A 20549-nucleotide genomic window follows, 5' to 3' on the forward strand; every position below is an offset into this window, starting at 1 on the left:
TATTAGACCGTGGTGGAGCCACCGATGAGGTAACATACTATTTTTTTGTAGACTCTAAAATATTTTTACTTTAATTTAATGTTTTTGACATTTTTTGTATAAACTAGAGGTACATGTACTTAAAATTATTATACACAATAGAAAGAGAGACAATTTTGAAGGCTTATTTTATAATGAATTTAAACATGTCAAATGATTTCCTAGCAAGATCTGGAAACTCATATCTTATTCATATTTAATATTGAAGAATTTTCTTCATCTGTCATGAATTACCAGGTATATTTTTGTACCAAAGAAAATGACAGAAAATATGAAGTTCATATTGTTTCATATTGTTTTAAATTACCATGATTACTACTAGTATGCATAACATTGACGCCAGAAAAGAATATGGACTTTCAAATTGTAGATTTTTTTATTAACTACTCTTAAACAAGCCATGTTGTTATGTAACTTTTTTTCTCATTTAGACAATAGAAATGTTGTCACACATGGGACTGTCAGTTGGTCCAGACTCTGTATCCAGAAAGTATGATGAAATGGTATCCAGACAGAGAAGATTGATCAAACAGAATGTGAAAGGTCAAATTCAGCAATGCCAATTGTTAGACAAAATGAAGAAAACAGAAGTGATGGTGGCAAATTTGAAAGCTGAAACAGAACCACTACTGAAAATGTCCCAGGTTGTGGATGCGTCTAGCTCAGTAGAGTCAGCAAAGCCAAGTGATGCAGGTATGTCAGAAGGTCTTAATTATTTTGACATGTGCTCTAGTTACAAAAGTCACAATATGACATACATGTCATGCAAGAGTGAACCCTTGCCTACAAAATCAAATTGTACCAGTAATGCAGGATGTACCAATACCACTTTACATTGCACTGTCCTTCCACAAATCTGTGTTCCTTATCACTCTGGTGACATTACATTACCTTCTCTTCCACTGTATGAAAGTTATGGTGTTTCCACAAGTCCTACTGTACAGGCCTCCTCTAAAAAGACTCTGGAATATGCCACAGCATATCTTAAAAAAAACAAGGGTAGTGCAAAGAGTATTGTCGCTGCTTATGACATCATTGGGGACAATGTGGACCTTATGAAATCACCCTCCAATAAGTCATCCAAGAAGCAAAGAGAGAGTTTGCACTGGTTCTTGAATGTAGCCGTGCAGCGACGTGTGGTTTCATCATTGCCGAATGACAGACCTATTTCAGATATTATGGATGTACCCAATCATGCAATCATGCATTCATTCCTAGTTCAGATGATTGTGATGCATTAGAGAAGAACATGGTATTTCATATTTTGAAAGTTGCTACTAAATATGTTAACTGTCTCAAGCCGTATGCAGATTGTGTACCAAAGTATTTAGATCACCCCCATATTGAAGAGACATCAAAGAAAACAAAATACTTCATAGCAGATCTTCTTGACAAAAGCGAAAATAAATCAGAGGAAATGATCTCTATATTGCAACATATACATGAAAATTACATAGCTCATACTGAGGATGATCCACCAGCAGTTATTGAGAAAAGAGTCTTCGGAGGTGACGTCCTAACCAACGAGCGGGCATATTCTGCACAAATGGCCATGATGAATAGCCATAGTGATTTCTTTCGTCTAGCTGGTATTATTCACAGGCCTGAGGGACTCCATCGACTGATGAATTTTCTATTGGTATCCATGCATGATATGCTGAGGAACTGTTCTGTTTTTTAAAAGTTAGTTTTCATTTTCATCAAGTATATGATTTCCAACAAGAGTCTTGTATTCACTACAGCTCCACATTTCTTATATATACATGTGTGATGAAATGGATGTAATATATATATACATACATATATATTTTACCAACATGTTGGAAATGATACAAACATGTTCAGTTTATTGTTACTGTTAATTTTATGTATGTTCATTACATTAAGTTATGAAATTTCTCAATTTTTCCATGATGCTTTCAATTTTACTAACTATTGTTGTGAGAACAATTATTTATTTCAACACTAACATTTTTCCCTAATTCTATTGGAAAATAGCAATTAATTATGATATCATTATTATCAATGTTGATAAAGAGTTAGGTGATAAGACAAATTCAATTGCATGAAATATAAACAGGACAAAAAATTCTTGAAAATTTTAAATCTTAGTTTATATTTTACATTTATTTCACAGTTCATCTATCAAGAGTTCTATAAGACCTCCTCAGCACCAGAACAGGGTACATTATGCCAGTTGAGGAACTTTATACATAGAGTAGATGTCAGTGGTGGAGATGGTGCTGTAGACAAATTCAGGTAAATGTACATGCATTGTACCAGGGGTATATGAAAAAATGAAGCATGTGTGCATAAGTGAATGAATTTCATTTTTGACATATTGAGTTGAAGGTACTTTACAAAATTAAGATTAAAAAAAAATCTGTTACAGGGCACATTATGCATTTGTAATGGACTGTCTAGATGCATATATTCTTGGAGCTGTTTTTGAGGTAATGCAGCTGGAAAATTTTGATGGAATGCCAATCAAATGGCGACCACCCCCATTACTGATGACAGCAGAGAAATCTGATCAGTACCAATGGTTGACCGAGCTGGCCCAGGAAATATTAGAGAAACATGTTAAACTGAATGCTGGTAAGAATTTAAGTTTCTCTGTAAATGTTCAGGGGTTTGATCTGACAATTAACTTCATTTTAATTACAAATTATTGGTGAAATACTCAGAACACTTTCAATGCTTTCTATTTACAGACAAAAATTTAACCAGAATGAGTGAAGAAGCCAAAGAAATGGATACTCAGACTCTCACCATGCAAGGGATGTTTGACAATGGCCTGCAGAAATTTGTGTGCACATGTGGGAAACAGTATAAGACTGCTGGTTACTTCAAGCGACATTTGGTCAGTACACATAATTGGTTGTTTAGAGAAGATGATGATCCAACTCCTGACTCAAGTACAAGTGAAAGCAAGACAGACAGTGTTGCCAACTACCGTGCATCTTTCATGAAAAATGCTCTTCTACTAAGGGATACATATGATGCGTACTCTATGTGTGATGGAGAACGTGTGGTCCGCAATGCTAAATTTGAATTCCTCTGTGCAGATGTTAGAAAACACAACAAATATAAACTTTGGTTGTGGAGATTCGTCGCTTACATCATAGCCCTTCTATCGCCAAAGCAGGCCTATGAGAACATGTGGAACTGTGCTGCTAATACCACTGGGGGCGTTGGGAAGAATATACCGAATGAAAATCTGGTAGAGCTTATGGTGCAGCTAGTGAAGAAAAAAATCAAGGAACAGGGATCAAATTTTACATATTCAAGTGCAGTAAAAGCAGCACTATCATCACAGGTTCAGGAAGAGATAAAACAGAACTTGCAGCAGGAAATCCAGCAGAAAACCAAAGGGAAAAGTAGAACAAAAACAAACAAGTTTTCAGACATAGAAGTCATGGTGTTGGAGCTCAGGAAAGGGAACGTTTTTTCATACATTCCCGGTAGGGAATTCCCGTCGTTCAAAAAATTTCAGGATGCTTCAGAAAGAGTGAATTTGACAAAATTACACACCTGGGTGTCAAAGCAAAAGGAACGTGCCTCATTTGAAATGTTATGATTCATAATTGAAAATTTGCATTATATTACAACTATAGCCTTTTGATTAGGTCAATCCCTAAATATACATATATATACCTTAGAGAAAACATATTGACCGATCACGAAGTTTTATCAGTTAAATAGAAATATAATGTCTTAAAATCCATGTTTTTAATACTCAATATTTTCTCATATAAGGCATTGTTATGTCATTTGAATTATGATGTCACAGTAATGAATAGCAGTATCTCTTTTTAGTAAGACCCAGTTTATATATACTTTTGTGATGTCAGTACTATTGTTGCTTCACAGAAGAATGTTTCCAATTTTAGAAACAGCAGGTTTATAAATTTTTATTAAAAATAGAACCATCCATTATATAACACTTTTTATACTTTCATGTGATCTAGTTTGAGCCGATCAGATAGCTGGCAACAATAGAGAAAAAAAATAATTTGTGTCAAGACAGAAAAGTTTTATATCTATATGCATATTAAAATTTCATCCCTGTTCCATATGTCTAAAAGGTTCCACATATATACATGTATTTTCATATGTTGATGAGCTATACTTGCTAGAATCTAAATATATTTTTGTTACACTACATTTATTCTTGTATTATGTATGAGATTACATATTGTAAAAAGAATGTGTACTTGTATGTAAAAAAAAAAAAGTAAAGCAAGGAAGGTCCCCCCTTCCCCAACCCTTTTTGTTCTAAGTAGATGGACCAAAATTTCAATATCTTTTAATATTCCATTTGTATTTCATTCTAAGAATGTAGATGCTTGTTACTTTTTTAAAAATATTTTTCAAAAAGTTTGTAAAATATGCTATCATCGAAAAGAGGTTAGGTGTATTCAAGATATGATTTGATGAAATATCTCTGGTCAACCATGATAAAAATGTGTTTCTGGTAAAATTTGATATAATTCTAGATTTAAAAAAAAAAATAAATGGCATGTAAACAATATAGATTTTAGGACTTTTCAAAATAACAATATTATGTGATTTCTTTTTTCTGATGGATATGAGCAGTATAAATGTTAAATGTGCATGTTTTCAATTGAATATCTCAAAAAATTCTCTTTATAGTTGATTATCTATTAGATTATTAATTAGATTGGATGAATTATAGCACAGAACATTGTGAATGGCGCACATTTGAATAAAATATGAAATAACTTATCCTTGTGTTAAAATTAGGCTGCTGAAGTTTGGGATATTTGTGCTCTCTAGCACATAGTATGAAAATAATCATGCAAAAGTATATGTATTTGTACTGGCTACGGAAATCTTCGTATGGCATTTTCAGATTAGCTCTTTTGATCCTCGGCCTGGGAAGATTCAAGTTTAGTATGTTTCTTTATATAGAGTAATCTTCCTTCTAGAAATAAATAGCAGGTCCTTAGGACCCCCACCCCACAAAGAGGGCTCAATAATTTTGCCAGTAATGGTTAAACTACACAAAAGCCAGATGCACAATAGCATGCAGGGCTAATATGTGGTTGTGTGTGAAATTTTTTTATCATGTTTGAATTTAAATTTATATGCAATTACTGTTGTAAATTTTTAAGCAAATACGTTAAAAGAACTCGTTATAATAAAAATCTAAATTTTGACTAAGTCTGTTCTCAGATTATGGTCTTGGGGTATTATGATTGATTGATTGTTTGTTTGTTGTTTAACGTCCCTCTCGAGAATTTTTCACTCCTATGGAGACGCCACCACTTGCCGGTGGAGGGCTACAAATTTTGTCCTATGCTCAGCACTCAGAGCCATTGAGCAGCGAGGGATCTTTTTCGTGCCAGCACCTACTGCGACACTGGGCCTCGGTTTATACGATCTCATCCGAAGGACCAGTCTCCACGTCCCACAGTGGGATTCGAACCCGCGACTTAAGGATTGACTCCTTACTTCGCGACTCTAGAGCAGACGCTCTAACCACTGTGCCACACGGCCGACTTGGGTTATTATGGTATTTGAATGGTAGTATTGGGACCTGATGATCCTCCCTCCTTTCTTTTTTTTCTTTTGCTTGGCAAGGTTTTTTTTTGTTACATTGTAGTTGTACTTCCGTTAATGAATATGTTTCCTATGTACCTGTAAAAAATACCATGAAATATCTGGAAATATGCTAAAATGACAATTTAGTTTCTGTTAATTTATTCAACATCATAGTCACTACTACTGTCATCAATTTCGTTTTCAGAAATATCATACATTTCATTATCAAGAAACACATCATTTATAATGTCTAAAACAGACATTGCAATATGGGAAGTCCATATCGAACCATATTTCATGACATCCTCCATAGAGAATATTTTATCTACATTATCAACTAGCAAAGAAATACTATCATCTTGTAACACATCAATAGAGGGCACTGTCGGACACTGTTCCTTATATGTACACAATTTGTGTCGCAAAATAAGTCTGTCTTCTTGAGCAACCTCTCTAGTCATTGCCTCTTCTACAGAAACATCCTTCCACCCATGTAAGGGATGAGTTGCATGTGAAATGCAACAGTTGCACTTTTTGTTGCAAGCATCACAGCATAAATGGCTGTCTACAGGATCGGCTGTAGCAAGATAAGCTGAGGAGATTATCTGCCTTCGACATTCATTTTCTGATGAAACAAAGTCTCAAAATTTCTGGATCAATTTTCTTGAAAAGTTTTTTGTTCTTCTTGACCAAAAGTATTTCTTCGGAAAAGGTGCCGTCTCTCCCAGCTCGTCCCATCTGCTGTACGAAAGTATCTAGGTCATGGGGTACCCCATAATGAATAACACAATGTAGATTCTTAAAATTTACACCCATTCCGGCTGCATTAGTACATATCAATACTCTGATTTTCCCAGTTTCACTTCCCATATCTGTGCGAATATTTTCTTTCACAAATTCAGGGGTCTTACTATGGTACATGTTCACAAGCTCTGTACTCCCTATCAGTCTTGACAACATGCAGAATAAGTGGGAACAATCCTTAATTGAGGAACAAAAAATTAAATGTCTTTCAAAGTCACTCTTCTTCTGCATTACTCCTTTAATAAGCCAGTGAAAAAGCTTTTCATCATCTACATTGTTTGGTATTGTGATTACCGTAATTTTAATGTTTTGGCGATCAGGGTTGTCCAGAATCACAACATTATCGGCCTTGAAGCAAAGACTTTTCATGATCTTTTTTCGGTTTGTTGGACTTGCCGTCGCTGTCAATGCCAGTACTGGAACATTCAGACTTAACGATCTAAGTTCTCCAATATGAGAAAACCACTCTCTGAATGGGCTTTCCTGCGCAGATCCCTGGCCCCTAAAAAATTTGCAAAGCTCTGTTTTAGAACATACTAGTAATTATGTATTCTATTTAAGCTACCAATATACCATTACCGATAGGTTTATCGTCTCATTTGATAATTTTTAAACAAGAGGCCCATGGGCCTTATAGGTCACCTGAGCATTATGCAACAACTTTCCAGTGATTGAATTTGATTCATGTTTTAAGCAAGATGCTATGGCATTCACAATTTTGAAAGAGGCACCATTGATCATCATAACAATACACTTAGCAGTTGCTTAGTTTGTTTACTTAATACCCATACGCAGGGTAAGGGAACACAAAATGCATTTCAACTAATCAGTAATCAGCAATAATCAGTAGTGCCCCTACCATACATGAACCCCTGACCCTTAGGCCTTGATATTTGATTAATACCAAGGAGCAGATTTCAAACCATTCATTCATTTTCAGTATATAAGTACAACCCCCCCCCCCTCTATGGTACCCCTGACCCTGGGGCCTTGAAATTCACAATTGTGGAAGATATGGGCCCTTGTCCATCATAACTATATTGGTAGTTCATCTGCTGAATACCCTGGAGCAGAGAAGAAAATTTTCAAAGATTTAATGTATTTTCACTATATAATCAATAGAGCCCCGCCGTAACACCAGAACCCCTGACCCTGGGGCCATAAAATTCACAATTTTGGTAGAGGCACTCTTGCTCATCATAACTATGTACTTAGTTAGTTTATTTAATACCCAGGAGCAGAGAAGAAGATTTTCAAAGAATTCATGTATTTTCACTATATAATCAATAGAGCCCCGCCGTAACACCAGAACCCCTGACCCTGGGGCCATAAAATTCACAATTTTGGTAGAGGCACCTTTGCTCATCATAACTATGCACTTAGTAAGTTTATTTAATACCTAGGAGCAGAGAAGAAGATTTTCAAAGAATTCATGTATTTTCACTATATAATCAATAGAGCCCCGCCCTAACACCAGAACCCCTGACCCTGGGGCCATAAAATTCACAATTTTGGTAGAGGCACTCTTGCTCATCATAACTATGTACTTAGTTAGTTTATTTAATACCCAGAGCAGAGAAGAAGATTTTCAAAGAATTCATGTATTTTCACTATATAATCAATAGAGCCCCGCCCTAGCACCAGAACCCCTGACTCTGGGGCCATAAAATTCACAATTTTGGTAGAGGCACTCTTGCTCATCATAACTATGTACTTAGTTAGTTTATTTAATACCCAGGAGCAGAGAAGAAGATTTTCAAAGAATTCATGTATTTTCACTATATAATCAATAGAGCCCCGCCCTAACACCAGAACCCCTGACCCTGGGGCCATAAAATTCACAATTTTGGTAGAGGCACTCTTGCTCATCATAACTATGTACTTAGTTAGTTTATTTAATACCCAGGAGCAGAGAAGAAGATTTTCAAAGAATTCATGTATTTTCACTATATAATCAATAGAGCCCCGCCCTAACACCAGAACCCCTGACCCTGGGGCCATAAAATTCACAATTTTGGTAGAGGCACTCTTGTTTATCTTAACTATGTACTTAGTTGGTTTATTTAATACCCAGGAGCAGAGAAGAAGATTTTCAAAGAAATAATGCATTTTCACTACCTACTTATTTAGCCCCGCCCTAGCACTAGAACCCCTGACCCCAGGGCCATGAATTTCACAATTTTGGTAGAGGACTCATTGCTGATTACAATCATGCAAACAGTTTGACTGCTTGATGTCCAGGAGTAAAGAAGAAGATTTTTAAAGATTGTACTAATTTTAGTGGTTTTGGCCCCACCCCACAGGCCCCAGGGGGGCAGGGATCATGAAATTCACAATTTTTGTTCCCCTTCACCCATAGATGCTTTATGCCAAATTTGGTTGAAATTGGTTCAGTGGTTGCAGAGAAGAAGCTGAAAATGTTCAAATGTTAACGCACAACGCACGACGCACGACGACGGACAAAAACGGAATTTACTCAGGTGACCTAAAAATCATCAGATGATCTCATTATTAATAAATAATTCAACAAAAATCCTTGACTTTCAAAATTTTAAATAACATTACCAATGCACAACTGTATGGGCTTCGTCTACCACCGTTAATCGATGGTTGCTTTGAAATGATGAACTTTTAATAACGTCTCGCCATTTGTCGTTTCCAACTAGGAGTTCCGGGCTACCGAAAACAAAGTGATAGTGACCATTCCTTATTCCGTTAATGTCATCTTCTTCAGTTCCAATGTATATGGCTTTGTACCCTAGTCCTTTCAGGCGTTCAACTTGTTCTTTCATGATCGATGTTAACGGAGCGATGATCAACGTTGTTCCGTTGTCAAATAAAATTGGGGCACACTCGTAAGTCATTGACTTACCACTCCCAGTTTTAGTTCCAACAAAAACGTCCTTTAAATTGAATAATCCATTTATGGCTTGTTTCTGTTTTAAGGATAAAACTATGTTGAATTTTTTGTCTATTTCCATAAACAACTTATCTATGGGGGCAGCCATATTGTCTCGCTATGGCTCTTTAATAGGCTTATTCTGATTGGCTAATAGCAGAGGCCAACAGAGTTCAACAATGCGTAATCTCACTAGATGGCGCCATAGTCAACCCAATCAAACTCGGCCTATTCGGTCAAGGGTTTATGTGGAGCGGAGCGGATCAGAAACTCTTGACTTGGGAAGATGGCCTGCTCGTACTTTTTTCATCACATGTCTTACAAACAAGAAATTAAATTCGTGTGACCGTAATATACGAGATATATTTAAGTCGACTAATGGAGTTTTTAAAATACGAATCGTTATTCCGAATAGGCCTACTTAATCTTTTGAATTATTGTTGGATAATTATTAGATAATTATGTATTAGTAAAAAAAAAATAGATATTAACATTCAATGTATCACATATACACTTTGTAGTTATAGAATTATATCAATATATGTATTAATTTATCATGTTTATTGGTATATAAATGACTAGAAAAGTTATTCATGAACATATGCATGTACATGAATAACATATATACCGAATCACTGTCTCAGTGTTGTTGAACATCAAACTAGTGCCATTTTTCTCTTTAGGATAAAGCACCTTGTTTTATTTTAAATGATTCGACGTTAAAACGCGCGTCAGTATTGAAAGTCTAGCGTTATGACGTCAACTATCGTCGCAGTGACGCAGCGTTGTTTTAACATAGCTGTCGCATCCAGAGGGTTAAACATGCCAAACCTGTGCACATAAACACGGTAAAATTAATTACATACATTCTCTCGTTAATCATTGAATATTCGCACTAAACAAAGGTTTTACACTGGTTTTCACAGACTATCTAAAATCTGTAAATAATATTCTGTGTTTGTGTCTTTCACAACACATAGAATACGTCATTTTTGTAAAAAATGACGTCATGTCGACAAGTTTGTTGCGATCAGTGATTTGTTTATAAACCGTTGTCTGAAATTTAACTAGCAACTACTTTTTATGCATTGATAAGTTTTGATGTTGTTTATTATGCTAATACAATTCAAAATTGCAAAGTGTCTGATTTTCTAGTATTATGAGGAAAACAAAATGTACCTATTTTGTGTGACGTCACAGTAAACATTTCCCGTATAAATTAGGCTCTGCCCCCTTTTTCAAGCCTTAACAACGCTGAGGGCAGGCTAGCTAGGGGTTAGAGTAGATGTAGACGCAGAGTAGAAGGCATGTAGATGCAGAACTGTAGCGTTATGGTTTTATATATTTGTCTTTGACCATAACACTACAAATCCCGTAATGCAAAAAAGGTGCAATTCTTAATCTCATCAATACCAGCAACAACTCAAGCTCTAGAGATAGTTTTCTTCTTGGACCAGGGCGTTTGAAGTTAAGACCTTGATCATATGTTGAAGGCATTTCAGAGGTTGTCTTTTTTGCCTCTCAAGTACTTCATGCACATGGCTTTGGAGCTGAGCCATATAAATTATGTCTGAAAAACTAGAGTAGTAGACAGACCTGTAAAGAAATTGACATCTAAATCGCTAGTTATTTGAGTAGATTGAAAGCAAAGAATAAATTCTGATTCATTTGAACATTCTGATTGATCTGCTGTGTCATCTGCCGATGTATTTTGCAGGGTGCAATTGGTTTCACAATCTACTATGACCTTTTTATTATTGTGTTTTACAATATCTCTTCTCTTTTTAAGAGTTGTCCCACTGATGGCATCTGACAAGGTTAAAAACAAAGTTGGATACGGATTCTCATTGGTGGGCATACCATCTGAAAAGTGGTTTGAACATACACGTATGCCATTGCCTGGAATATAATCCTGACGACCTTTTAATATTTGAGAATTCCATCTATTCCTCATAATTTCATCAGATTGAAGTTTATGAAATTTAAAAGTATGAACATGTGATTTGATACCATAATTTTGGGGTATCTCCTGTTATTGATACAAGGACCAACTGCTCTCCTATCACCTCCTCCCATGTTTGTGTAATTGAATATCAATCATATATAAAGATGAAATTTGACCCTCTGATACTAGCAAACTTAACTAGGGCATGATTTTTATTGAAATACATGTATATATAAGTAGAAGTTTATAAACTAAAAAATAAAGTCGAAGGGTAGAGTGATCTGCAAGGGGAAAAAGTTTTTATAGTACATGTACAGGACTGAAACTGTGTATCAATTTCTTATACTATAAATACTCAGTATTAAGAGAAGTAAAAAATACCTAGACTTGGTACAGTAAAGCATGTACAATGTACTCTATTTGTGTAGATCATATGTAAATCTGTATAATTGGTTCCGATATCAATTAATGATTGGGGCATTACAGACTTCTTACTGTTTGAAGTAATAGCCTTAAATACAACTGACCTTGGAGTAACACTATACAGCTTACTAAATATATTGTTTACTTCTTCTTCTGTGACCTTTCTGTGATTCATCCGCATAGGATCAAATGTAGTTTTCATCTCGGAAATAATACATTTCTGACCTCGATCTTCTGTAGATCTGTAGATTTGACCCTGTTGTCTTTCCTTACATACATATGAGTGACCTTGGATGGTTGGACGTTACGTTTAGTACATGCATTCCAGTTGCATGGTAGAGATGTGCACGATGGATTTGTAAACCCCATGGTATTGGCATATTCTACGTTATAAAGTGTAGCTATAACATGGTTACAAGTTTCTGCCATACCTGCTATACAGCTACACCAACTTGTCAAAAGTTGTTCCTGTTTAGTATCAAATGCTATCCAAACTTCTCTTGGATCATTATTTACACTTTGTGATGGAGTAGCCATTGATCTAAGAATTTTGATGGTTTGAAAGTTGTATGTTCACATTTCATCAAAAAACCCAGACTTCCAGTAAGAGAATGCTTTATGGGTTTTGTATTTACCCACAAAATCAATGCCGAATTATTTTTTCTCTAAAATAAAAGACAAAATGTCACCTAAATTAAGTTTGGGCAAAGATTTGACATCTGATTGTCACTTTGACATTGGAATTGACCTTGGATCTTCAGTTATTTTGTATTTTTTCAATATAGTGGCTTTGAAGATTTTTTTTAAGCTCTTTTTCAGAAAGTTTAGGGGACACCTTATCCCATGCAACAAATGCCCTTGAGACGAGTTCATTTTTAACTCCAGACACATTCAAACCTCTAATATTGAGGTAGTCTTTTAACTGACCAATAGTCATGGAGGAAAATTCCTCAAACATGCTATCCATTGACATATTGATTTTTATAAGATTTTTTAAAACATTTTTGTTCATGAAAATGGTATGTGCTTTTGAAAAATAAAATATTAAAAATTCCCTTGCTCACTGATACTGGTTATAATTATTATAATTAAGATACATTAAAACAATAACAAATAACAAGTTACATGATACATGTTAACATGTTCTTTGGGCTGTCTTTATTTATTTCAGCCTGGAAAGAAATGAAGTTGAAACATTATTTAAATGAAAGTGTTTACATTATTAGAATGATGAACTTGATTAATTTATTTCATAATTTAGTTATTTTCTCATTGTACATGTTTGTGATTATACTTTTAAAAATTGGTCATTAAATCATTAAAATATAAAACTTGAATATTTCTTTTTTTATTCTCTATTTTAATATTACAGGCATGATGTGTACTCTTACATTAAGTGTAGTACATATCACACTGTCCACTGCACAGTCGCATCAGGCAGGGCTTCTTTGGAAAGCTGTATAATTTATTTCATTTTCTCATTGTACATGTTTGTGATAAAACTTTTAAATATTGGTCATTAACATATAAAACTTGAATATTTCTGCATTTCTTCATTTTCAATTTTAATATACAGGCATGACGATTACTCTTACATTAAGTGTAGTACATGTAACACTGTTCACTTCAAAGTGGCATCAGGCAGGGCTTCTTTAGAAAGCTGTACAAAAACAACATGCATTACAGTAGCTGCACAGGTGTAATAATGAGATAAACCATATTAAATGTTAGTACAGGTGTACTGCTTATAGGAATTTCTATTCAAATAATAAATTACAGGTATAATATTCAGTGAAATTTCTGTGCAAGTATTTATAATTACAAGGGAAAAAACATACATTTAAATATAAATATGATTATTATCCTTTACAGAGTGTTTATTTCACATCGCAAAAAAGGCCCCCGCAACATACGCAGAACTTATACTTCATGAAGAAGAAAAATATATCTATTGATTTTATACTCGTGAGAAATCATTTCACACTCATTTCTTAATGCCTTTTTCATGTAACAAAAGTTATAATTACCCAACACAAGACACTCTACTCCATAAATACCTATGACATCTAGATGCCAGCCAAATATTCCCGCCTTGCACAGCGCCTAACTTGTGTACACTTACAACGACACGTTACTTCATAAATATTCTATGACATTTTAAAAAATATTGTTATGTCCTTAAATATTTTTTTCCAAGCAACACTTTTATAAGTATCGTTTTATTTTTTAAAAATAAAACGCTTTTTGAAACAGCTTTGCATTATTGATGACGTTACAATATATGACACGCTTGAGTCGCTTAAGTACACTGGCACTCCTGCTGCGGATTAGTGTTGGAGAAACTTCAAGAAATTTCTGTAAGTAAGGATGTTTAGTATATTCAAATGTACTTTTTCGTAGCACTTCTATAATAACTGAAATGGAAAACATTGAATGCAAAAATCTGATATAAAATGACGTGATGCACCGCATACCGCATATATGGCATATATACAGACTGTGTAACAAACATGCTGAAAAACATCATTTTTTGATGGCGGAAAGTTTTTTTTACTGATTTAACACATATATTTGTCTTTAAAAATAGTTTTTGCACAATTCTCCAATGTAGATTCGTATGACATCGACCAGAAAGCCTCCAGTAGACGGAAACATTTCGGCAACTATTTTCCTCAACAGCACATTGTTTACAATGACGACAGCGCGTGATGCCCCCAATCCAAGATGGCGTCCAATAACCTTGAAAGGGTTTATTCAACAACAATGAATCCTTCACATTCAGTGTCTAATAATAACTTTTTTTGGATAGGAATGTTGCTCAAATTTTCGTCAAAAAATTTTCTGCTTTAAGTTAAGACGGTGGATCCTGTGTCTAGCAATGTTTGAGTTTTTATTTTGTTGATAGTAATTTCTGTTTCTGTAGGTTTACTGCACATTCCTGGTGGTAAATATTTTGCCATTTTTGCAAGGAAATGGTCCTTCGGTTGCTTGTCTACGGACGACCGTATCGCGTAGACATTTTCTACTTTAAAATCTTTCCGTGGACATTAGTGTTGGCACGACATTTTCTCTCAGGGTGTCCTTTGATTTCCTCTCTCTCCTGTTCCAAGTATATTTTTATCAAATTGATTACTTCTTCTTTGGTATTACTTCCGTACCTTGAAGAGTTTCACCAAGTTTCTGGTATTGCTCTGGCGTTCCCATCTTGTACAGTTAGCTTTTTCATCACTATTTAGTATTTAACTTGGTATTTTCCTGGACTATATATATTTAATTCAAAGTTAAATTTATTTCAATTTAGAATAGTTAATCAATTTTTAGGTCACCTGAGTCACTCAGGTGACCTATTGCTATCCGTTTTCGTCCGACGTCGTTCGTCGTCAATCGGTCGTAAACTTTTGAACATTTTCAGCTTCTTCTCTGCAACCACTGAACAAATTTCAACCAAATTTGGCACAAAGCATCTATGGGTGAAGGGAAAAAAATTGTGAATTTCATGATCCCTGGGGGGTGGGGCCAAAACCACTTAATTAATGCAATCTTTAAAATTCTTCTTCTTTACTCCTGGACATCAAGCAGTCAAACTGTTTGCATGATTGTAATCAGCATTGAGTCCTCTACCGAAATTGTGAAATTCATGGCCCTGGGGTCATGGGTTCTTGTGCTAGGGCGGGGCAAAATAAGTATATAGTGAAAATGCATTATTTCTTTGAAAATCTTCTTCTCTGCTACTGGGTATTCAATAACTAAGTACATAGTTATCATGAGCAAGAGTGCCTCTACCAAAATTGTGAATGTTATGGCCCCAGGGTCAGGGGTTCTGGTGTTAGGGTGGGGCTCTATTGATTATATAGTGAAAATACATGAATTCTTTGAAAATCTTCTTCTCTGTTCCTAGGTATTAAATAAATTAACTAAGTGCATAGTTATGATGAGCAAGAGTGCCTCTACCAAAATTGTGAATTTTATGGCCCCAGGGTCAGGGGTTATGGTGTCAGGGCGGGGCTCTGTTGATTATATAGTGAAAATGAATTATTTCTTTGAAAATCTTCTTCTCTGCTCGTAGGTATTATATAAACTAAGTACATAGATATGATAAGCAAGAGTGCCTCATCTAAAATTGTGAATTTTGTGGCCCCAGGGTCAGGGGTCAGGGGTTCTGGTGTTAGGGCGGGGCTCTATTGATTATATAGTGAAAAAACATTAAATCTTCGAATATTTTCTTCACTGCTCCTGGGTATTAAGCATATGGACTACCTATATAGTTATGAGCAAGGGCCCTAATCTTCCAGAATTGTGAATTTCAAGGCCCCAGGGTCAGTAGTACCATAGAGGGGCGGGGGGTGTACTTATATACTGAAAAATAATGAATTGTTTGAAATCTGCTCCTTGGTATTAATCAAATACTTTTGAAAAGCAAGGATGCTTTTTCAAAAATTGTGCAATGTGTGGATCTAGGCCTAAGAGTCAAGGGTTCATGTGTGGTAGCGGCACTACTGATTATTGCTGAATATTTCTGATTTGTTGAAATTCATTTTTTGTTCCCCTACCCTGCCTATGGGTATTAAGTAACCAAACTAAGCAACTGCTAAGTGTATAGTTATGATGATCAAAATTGTAAATGCTATAGCATCTGGCTTAAAACATGGAGCAAATTCAATCACTGGAAAGTTGTTGCATAATGCGCAGGTGACCTATAAGGCCCATGGGCCTCTTCTTTTAAATCCTACCTTATTTATTTTATTCTGATTTTCTTTTATCTAATTAATTAAAATTGATTTACTTTTAAATCATTCCAACTTCACATAAGTTTAACAAAGTTTTCAATCAACAATCAGTTTTAAATTGAAACCTTTTTTAAAAAATGTAAACTCAATGTAAATGACACACCTCAGATGGCAATACCCTATTAAAATAATATACACCAACTGAACTAACTTGATGCTAATTAATTTCTCTGAATATAGAACCTAACAAACTAAGTATGAAATATCCCACCAGTGCAAAAAAAAATATAATAAATACTCTCTATAAATATGTAAAACATGGTTCTCAATCAAAATACCAGACCCTTTTGTCAACTATGTAAATTCAGGTCACTTCCGGTCAAGGTCACACAAAATGAATTTCAGAATAACTACATCCTAACATATATCAACATTCTCAGACACAGTCGGATAAAACTAGAATAATCTGTACGAGGGTTGTCCGGTAAAATCGTGGACAAAGCGTTTTTCTCGAAAAATAATGGGCGCACTTAGCTGAAATTTTCAGTAAATGTTTATTTATATTTAAATGCATCATATCTTTTCTGATAAAATATAGACGAAAAAAATATTTTATTATGCTTGAATATGCAAAGAGTATGGTCCTACGGCGCACGGTCAAAAAACTATAGTTTTATTTGAGTATTGCTTCCAAATAAAAGAGTAAACCAAATAAAATTTGGTGACTGGGGTAAAAATGATCTTTATTCGATTCTAGAATTTATTTTTTGTCATCTTTTTAAAAAGTTCAAGGCATTTGGTCTATTTTTGCCAGTTTCCTGATCATTCGAAATGGGAAAGTGGTAAACACAACACACGAAAAATGGTGACGTTTGATGACGTTACGGCGCACCAGAGAGCAGTTGTCTTTCTTGATCGAGTCCCAATGAAGTACAAACATACGTACAAACTGCTTTTGTAAAAGCAAAAGACGCTGTCACTGTTGACCGTCAACATAAGATTGTCTATAAGTTGAATGATGTTGGAAATATTGTCCGTTGTGTACTAATAAATCTTGGGAAGATCGCACGTTTGTGCCAGATTGGTTCCTTAACTGTTTATAGAGACTAAAGTATGTACTACCTGGGGACTCAATTAAGAAAGACATCACTAAGAAAACTCCCATTTCATTTCTATATTCAAGATCTTTTGATTTTTTTTATTTTTTCTTTTGTATGCCTGCGAAGCCTCTTAAGGTGTTATCACACTATATATTTCAAACCTCACCATTTTTCGTGTGTTGTGTTTACCACTTTTCCATTTCGAATGATCAGGAAACTGGCAAAAATAGACCAAATGCCTTGAACTTTTTCGGAAGACGACAAAATAAATTTTAGAATCCAGTAAAGATCATTTTTATCTCAATCACCCAATTTTATTCATTTAAATCTTTTACTTGGAATCAATACCCATGTATTCTCAAATTAAACCTTCCTTTTTTGGCCGTGCGCCGTAGGACCATACCCTTCTCATATTCAAGCATAATAAAATCTTTATTTTCGTCTATATTTTATCAGAAAAATTATGATGCATTTGAATAAATAAACATTTACTGAAAATATCAGCTAGGTGCGCCCATTATTTTTAGGTCACCTAAGTAAACTCAGGTGACCTATTGCTATCCATTGTTGTCCGTCGTCGTGCGTTAACATTTGAACATTTTCAGCTTTTACTCTGAAACCGCTCAACCAATTTTGGCACAAAGCATATATGGGTGAAGGGAAAAAAAATTGGGAATTTCATGGTCCCTACCCCCTGAGGTCTGAGGGGTGGGGCCAAAACCACTAAAATTAGTGCAATCTTAAAAAAATCTTCTATGCTCCTGGACATCAAGCAGTCAAACTGTTGGCATGATTGTAATCAGCATTGAGTCCCCTACCAAAATTGTGAAATCCATGGCCCCAAGGTCAGGGGTGATAGTGCTTATGCGGGGCTAAATAGACTGTATAGTGAACATGCATTATTACTTTGAAAATCTTTTCTGCTCCTGGGCATTAAATAAGCTAACCAAGTACATGTTATATAGTTATGTTGAATAAGACTGCCTCTTCCAAAATTGTAAATTTCATGACCCCAGGATCAGGTGTTCTGGTGTCAGGGCGGGGCTCTATTGATTATATAGTGAAAATGCATAAATTCTTTAGAAATCTTCTCCTCTGCTCTTGGAAATTTAACCAAAGAACTATGAACATAGTTATGATAACGAAGGATGCTTCTTCCCAATTTGTGAAAATGCATCAATTCTTTGAAAATTTTCTTCTCTGCTCCTGGGTATTAAACAAACAAGCTAACATAGTTATGATGACCGAAAATGCCTATTCTAAAATTGTGAATTTCATAGTCCATGGGTGAGAGGTTCTGGTGTTAGGGCGGGGCTCTTTAATTGTTTATATAGTGAAAATACATTAATTCTTTAAAAAGTCTTCTTCTCTTCTCCTGGATATGAAATAGACTAACGAAGTACATGGTTATATTGAATAAGTCTGCCTCTTCCAAAATAATGAATTTCATGGCCCCAGGAATGGAGGTTCCGGTGTTAGGGCGGGGCTCTGTTGATTATATAGTGATAAGGCATCAAATCTTTAAAAATCTTCTCCTATGCTCTTTGGTATAAAACCAATAAACTATGTACATAGTTATGGTGAAGAAGGATGCTTCTTCCCAATTTGTGAATTTCATTGCCCATGGGTGAGGGTTCTGGTGTTAGGGTTGGCCTCTATAATGATTATATTGTGAAAATGCATGAATTTTTGGGAAATGTTTTCCTTTGCTCCTTGGTATAATGCCAATGATCTAAGTGTATATTTATGATGAAGAAAGATGCCTCTTTCAAAATGGTTAATTTCAGGGCCCCTGCGTTAGGGGTACTACAGACGCGGGGTGGGGGTGTTGTTACACAGTTTGAAAATAGAGTAATACTTTGAAATCTGCTCTTTGATATTAATCACCCATTTCTGATGAAATGAAATTTAAAAACATTCCAAAATTTTGAAATATGTGGCCCCAGGTTCAGGGTTCCTCTGGGTTTGTGTGCACAACTGGTGGTTATAAAGTGGAAATGCATTTTCTCTCTGTTACTCTGGTCTGCCTTTGGGTATTAAGTAACCCAAATAAGCATGCTAAGTGTATAGTTATGATAAACAATGGTGCCTCTTTCGAAATGGTGAATTTCAAGGCTTTCGGTTTAAAATAAGTCAAACCAAATTCACTTGTTGGAAAATTGTTACATGTAACCTATAAGGCCCGTGGACCTCTTGTTCGAGAAAACGCTTTGTCCTCGATTTTATTGGACAACCCTCATACATGACTACACGTGCAGCAGGATTTCTGATGGTAATATTGACGAAAAGGCCTGATAGGATTCGTACTGTTAATAAAAGTAGAAAAATTTTCCCCTGAAATAAATAATTCTCAAGAGATGACACATAAAGTTCGATTTCGGGATGTGAAGTCCACGCGATTTCTTGTTGCTTTTATTAAGATAAGATGCCATTCATCAATCGGCACTCCTCAGCTGACTCCACTACGCTCCATACAAAAATGCGGTTCGTTTGACGATGATGCGATTTCCACTGACCACTCACCGTTCCTGGGGTGACCTTGCACTTTTTGTATAGAGCATACTGCAGTAGTGGAGTCAGCCGATGAGAGCCGTTTGATAAATGGCAGCTAACACTGGGACTTCACATCCCGAAATTAAATTTAATGTATCATCTTTGTCGAAAGATGACAAACAATTCATTGATAAAAAACAAGCCGCACAGAAATCATAGTCAGATCGATACACCCAATCGCGTGGGCGGTGGGGTCTTCAAAATATAAAATATATGTTCTTATCTATAGTCTTCTTGGCTTTTACGTAAAATTAATGATGGTCAGAACTCGATAGAATCTTCCAATTTAAACTAGCTTAGCGCTTGCGTGAAAATCTTCTGCAGCCGGGGCGTGGATCCAGGAATTCACAGAAAAAGCAACATGAAATTTAAAACATATGTATAAGTAATCGCATTAACTGATATGAACTTTATTTCTTGGAACATAAGTCGTCCTTTTAAATAAAACTCTGCAACGCTGATTAAGCAAATGTATTTAATATCATGAAAAA

General features: G+C 35.3%; 1 pseudogene; it reads left to right on the plus strand.

Moving 5' to 3' along the window:
- The first annotated feature begins 479 nt into the window (after positions 1-479).
- On the plus strand, positions 480-2701 carry LOC134229062 (uncharacterized; annotated as a pseudogene).
- The last annotated feature ends 17848 nt before the right edge of the window (positions 2702-20549 follow it).

The sequence above is a fragment of the Saccostrea cucullata genome, unplaced genomic scaffold (genome assembly GCF_032062105.1).
Source record: "Saccostrea cucullata isolate Sc308-1 unplaced genomic scaffold, CSIRO_AGI_Scuc_v1 ctg3224, whole genome shotgun sequence".
In the NCBI taxonomy this organism is placed as follows: domain Eukaryota; kingdom Metazoa; phylum Mollusca; class Bivalvia; order Ostreida; family Ostreidae; genus Saccostrea; species Saccostrea cuccullata.